The following is a 6,000-nucleotide window of genomic DNA, read 5'->3' as shown; positions in this document are numbered from 1 at the left end:
CCCGGCACAGGCCACATGTCCTCATCCAAGCTCCTGGGGCAAGAAGGCTCTTGCAGTATTTCGCTTTCTGGTTGAGCATCCCCAGCCTGAAATCCAAAGTGCTCCGAAGAGCATTTCCTGCGAGTGTCATATGAGGGAGAGCTCGGAATGGTTCAGGTTTCAGAGCATTTTGGAGTAGGGACGCTCAGCCTGAATTTGAACGTCTTTTCAAGGAGGCCACACACTGAAGCCCCCGATGTCCGCCCCACACAATCCCAGCACACCCTCTGAAGTCCCCAGCAACAAGATTTTTGTTCTTCAAAAAAAAAATAAATAAAAGGTAAATAAATCAATAAATAAATAACCCCAAGTCACATAAACTCACACGCAACCACTGAAGGGGGTTGTGGACACCTGCACAGACTGGATGAAATGGAACTGTCACATCTTTACCAGGGTAATTTCAAGTCATTCCTCAAAACACACACCTGTTTTACTGAGCTGCATTTTAAGGTGAACACACACAAATCATTTCGGGGAAACAAATGTCACTTTGGGCTGTGTGTGGTTTCTTGACTCCTGGGAATAACTCAGCGTTCACACCCTCACTTCTGGATAAGGGAGAAGATGCAAAGAAATCTGTTAAAACAAAGACATGGAAACAAGTTTAAGAAGGGTTTGAAAGGTTCCTCCTGTCCCCCTGGAGGGGAGAGGAGGACGCCTGGAAGGCTTACGGGGGACAGGAGCACAGCCTCCTCGGTGTGCCATAGACGTCGCCTCGCTGAGGGGAGAGGACGATGCCTGGAAGGCTCACGGGGGTGGGAGCACAGCCTCCTCAGTGCTTTCTACACTCAGCAGCTTCAGAGATTCCCGTAGAAGCAGAACGCGTGAGAACCGAGACCGGAACACACCCCAAAGAAAGGGGATGAGGGGTCAACAAAAGCATTCGCTCATTACCAAGGAGCACGGGCATGACGCCGCTTCAAAGAACGTGTGAAAAAGTCACTCACGGGTGTTTCAGAAAATAAGGGTAGCGTGAGATTGCTCGATCAGTTCAAACAGGCTGCCATCCCCCAGGCCATGAAGCCCCTGAGATGAGCCTCTCACAGTGAACAGAAGTCACTCGCACCTCTGCCAGAGAAAGTCCTACAAGCCGACACGTGACCTCACGAAACCTGGCCTACAGCCCGTCGACCACAGTGAGTCTGACACGGTACATCCCTCCAGATGGTTAAGGACCCCAGCCTTCTCGACACCAGGGATGGGTATCGCGGAAGACAATTTTTCTGAGGGGTGGTTTTGAAATGCAACTGTTCCACCTCAGGTCAGGCATTGGATCCTCATAAGGAGCACCTCCGAGATCCCTTCACATGCCGTTTACAATAGGGTCCCAGCGCCTAGGAGAATCTAAATGCTGCCGCTGATCCAAGAGGAGGCAGAGCTCAGGCGGTCATGCTCACTTCGCCCGCCACTCACCTCCGGCTATGACCCCGCGGTCCCTAACAGACCATGGACCAGCACCAGTCTGCAGTCCAGGACTAAGCCCTACTGGCCAGCACACACACACCAGCCCAGGTGGAGACACTACTCGTGACCCTGGCTGGGCAGGAAGGAAGCCTGAGGGCCATTTCCTGACCAGGATGCCACACCCCCGACCCAAATACAGAGGTTCCCCATAAAAACCCACTGTACACTCACCAGAAAACAGAGCCACACCTGGGCAACACAACGAGACCCCCCATCCCTGCAACAAAGAAAAGAAAATTAGCCAGGCATGCTGGTGCGTGCCCCAGGTCCCAGCTGCTCGGGTGACTGAGGGGGGAGGATCGCCTGAGCCAGGGATCACGCCACCGCATGCCAGCCTGGGTGACAGAGCAAGACCCTGTCTCGGAAAATATAAATAAACTAAAAACCAACAGAAACTGGGTGCATGTAGGGTGGAAGAAACGCCGCAGGAGACTAGAGAACGGCACCACAGGGTTTCTATCAGGAAGAACAGCACGTCTCCCAACCAAGTGCTCCCGCCCTCATGAGACCCTGTGCTTGGGAAGCACCAGCGAGGCCACGTGGCTGGCCTCTTCCTGCTTTAAATCAAGTGGAGCCAGACGCTGTGATGACACACAGGGACTATGACAAACCCTGGAGGTTCTAACTGAGAAAACAATGACATGTGTGAGTTCCTATGACAACGTCTCAAAACAATGGAAGGAGGGTACCGTTTGCAGATAAGACAACTTCTGAAGTCTATTCAAGTGTTACCTCTTGGGAAAATAGGGAAGACTCATTTTCTCCATAGACAGCGCACACACAGCACTTTGCCACACATAATACAAGGCGGTTTATGGCAGTGGCCGCATATTTTCACGTGTATCACCTTTTGGGCATCTTCTAGGTTTGCTAGAGCCGGCGGCTACTTTTATTCCCCACAAAACACACAGAAATGCATGAGCATTATCTCCTCTCATGGAGCATCTACACTAACAGGAAGAAGAATGTCATGCTCCAAGTGTACCTGCAAACACGGTTTTCTTCTGAAAACCCAAGTGCATGCAAAGCAAACACGGCATATCACTAAAGCGCACAGGAGAGCAGAGCACCTCTGAGTAGAAAGCATGTAAAGGATAGCTAGTTGGGAGCATTATTTTAAAACGTTTCTATGGAATGAGTTATCCCAGGGAGCCCGTTTGGTACCTGCATTCAAAGGCAAGTCATTATTCGACATCCAACCTTTAACAGAAGGTTCACAGTAAGATCCCCGGAAACGGCATTCCCCTGGTGACTTTTCAATGCTCAGATTGCAGTATCGATACAGCTTGGTAAGCAGTCAGGAGAGGGGCGGCTCAGAGGCTGAAAGCACACAGGTCAGGGCCCTCCTGGGTCCGACAGCCTCACCTGGGCCTCGCTTTCTGCACTGCCCAGGGCTGCTCATGAGATTGTGCCGAAACGGATGTGTGCACGCCAAACAGCTCTCAGCAGGGGCTCAACAGCCAGAAGCCGTTCCACCACACCGTCATCCCCCTTCTAACCAGAGAACACCCGATACAGAAACAGGAGAAACAGGTATTAAATGAGTTGGCAAAGCCAAAATCCACCCGGATCTACCACTCCAAAACAAACATACACCACACTGCCCAATATTGATGGGAGCCAAAAACATGGAAGTCCTGAGAGCCCACACTGACCACAGCCAGACACCACTTCTGCAAGAACCAAGCACGCGCCTAGAGATCGCCCGTGATGACCCAGGAGAGCAGCTTGGAGCAGAGACAAACGTGAAGGAGAGGCACAGGGGCCAGGGTGCTGGGTGTGCCCGTCTGTGTGACCTCACTGAGATTGCTGACCTCTGGCCCTTGGTGTCCGTCCTGTGGAGGAGGTAGCCCCCAAATCCCTGCCTCCCTTCAGCGCTCACTGAGGCTGCCCTGAAGCCTCCCCAGGGCTGAGACCGCTTCGAAATCCTGTCAACTGCACACCCACATAAGCACACAAATAAACAAAGTGTCAAGTACGCAGACAGGAAAAGAAAAGTATGCCAATCCTCCCCTATCCAACAGGCATTGAAAAAGGAACAGGAAAATTGTGGTAGTCTTGAAACCACCACCAGCTATCACGTCCTGTTGAGATGTTTTAGCCAATCAGGAACATCTCTTTACCAAGCACCTGTGTGTTTAGGAAGTCCGTTGACAGATTCCAAACAACCTCGGAGCCTGCGACCTGACCCCCATTCTACGCGCATCACCTCTCCGGCGGAACAAGCCCTGGACACCATTCAGATGGCGAGGAACAGGAGCAAGGGTAGCGTTCCATCACCACCACCAAACAAGCTCGACCCCGAGGAGCCCGGAGAACAGCGACGTTTGCTTAGACGCTTTCCCACTGACCTTGTCAGAGCGAACGTTCCCATCCCACGCCACCCAGTGTTTGACTCTCCCTGGGATGCCAGCAGCCGCCAACCCTCACAACTCACAAGCTGGAAACAGAGGCCAAGCTGACAGGAGGGAGGCCTCTCTCCATCCCCTACTGAATTCGCTCAGGACACGGAGGTTCCCAAACACACACGGCCCCGGGTATTCCACACCTGGAGAACATTCTAACAACAGACGCTGCAAAGACGTTCCCCTAAAGAGAAACTCAGTTTCTAACTTCCCTTAGGGAAAAATAGGAGGCCCAGAACTTTCCAGAAAATCAAGCCTGGGAGGAAGCCCCTCACCTCTGGCACTTCCTAAACCTGCCTTCCCGCAGGTGCTCAGGGATGTCCCCGCGCCAGCCCCGTCCACCCAGGACGGCAGCAGGGCTCAGGCAGCCAGCACCTGGGCAGCAGGCGAAGCAACCCCAGGGTGAAAACGTCATCCCAGGCACCACTTCCCGGAGCCCCTCAGCAAGAAAAACAGAGGCGGGACCAGAACCGAGGGCTGACTCGAGGCTGGGGAGCCACAGACCCGCACAGCTCAATCATCGGACACGCTCTGCTGTGGACAGAGGAGCCCAGCCCAGGGAGAGGCCAGCACAGAGATCCTCGTGCCGGCTCCACGGGCCAGCGTCCCCCAGGGCTGCAAGTTTGCGATCACAGCTTCAGAATCGGGTTCCAGAATCTTCCGGAATCAAAGACACACCCAACTGTAAAGCTGCCAGGACAGCAGGGCCCAGGAGCAGGCTCAGGGGAGGAGCAGGTAGAAACCCCACACACAGCACACACGTGTGCATGCTTACTCCACACATGCCACCCCTTCACCCGATACTATACACGCAAACGCCTCTATGCACTCCATACACACCCTCAAATACACTCACCAAATGTGATGCGTGTACACACTCCACACACCCTCCAACATACACGACACACGCATGAACACGCTCACTCCACACACACCTGCTAAATACACTCACCACACACGCACAAACGTGACACACGTGCACACTCATTCCAGACCTCACGCCCCTCACCAAGTACACAGGTGCACACATCCCCAAGTCCAGCACCTGCAGACTCCACAAGCTTTGGTTTCCCCCACTGTTTCTCTCATCACATGAGATCCACACACACACGTGTCATTTACTGACATCTAACACCCGGGGAGGCCCTTAGACAGAACTGCAGTCACAAGTCGGCTTCATTCAGGCATTCATCACCAGCCCCCGGAAGCCACCTCTCCTGTCCCCACGGGGAGGGGCGGCCGAGACCACAGGCGTCGCTGGGCTTACAGATCCCCAGGCTGGCAACCCAGCGAAATCAGGAGGGCTCGGCCACGGCCCTGGAGGGAGACGGGTACTGGCTCAGGTATGCGGCACACGGGTCCTCATTTCCATGCGGCGTCACCTACGACAGCGTCGGGTGAAAGCCAGTGGGGCTTGGCATTCCTGGGATAGACGGTCCTGGAATTACAAGGGAAGCTTTTTTACTTCTCCCCTCTGATCACATGAATAAGGTCACCTGACGCCCGCCCTTCGCACCAAACATACAAACTGTTTTTCACAGAAGACTGTGATGGAGCTAGCTCTCAGCTGAAAGCAAATACGTGAAACTTTATTTTCCCCATTTTGGATGGAGTGTGAAGACTGTCAGCAATCCAGGGCCCCAGTGTGAAGCAGAGAACAGATGATCTGACTCCCGCCTGAACATTTTCTTCCCTCCCCTGTCTTGGATATTGAACACCCTCAGAGCTACTGAGTCACCCACATTTGCAGGTCATTTATCCAGCCACCAAGATAACGTAATTATGCGAGAAAAATGCCTTCTCAGGGCTTTGTCATACTCAACAAGGAAGCTCAGAAGGCTAGGGAAGGCCAAGAAAGGGGGAGCGTCCTCCAAACAGACAAAAACCGAGGAAACCTGTGCAGAGACTCTCTCAAGAGAGCAGAAACAGAGCCCGCTGTAGCCTTTAGGCCCTGTTGGCCGCAACCCTGCATTAGGTGACACACTTTCCACAGATGCATCCTGCTGGACCCATTTGAAAAGTCCCGCTGGCGAGACACTGACACCCACTTCCAGCTCCTGCAAGACCGGCTGCAGCCCCACTCCACCCC

This window comes from Chlorocebus sabaeus, unplaced genomic scaffold (genome assembly GCF_047675955.1).
Source record: "Chlorocebus sabaeus isolate Y175 unplaced genomic scaffold, mChlSab1.0.hap1 unalloc_scaffold_217, whole genome shotgun sequence".
In the NCBI taxonomy this organism is placed as follows: Eukaryota; Metazoa; Chordata; class Mammalia; order Primates; family Cercopithecidae; genus Chlorocebus; species Chlorocebus sabaeus.
The sequence above is the reverse complement of the archived record's forward strand: the minus strand, read 5'-3'. Positions refer to the sequence as shown.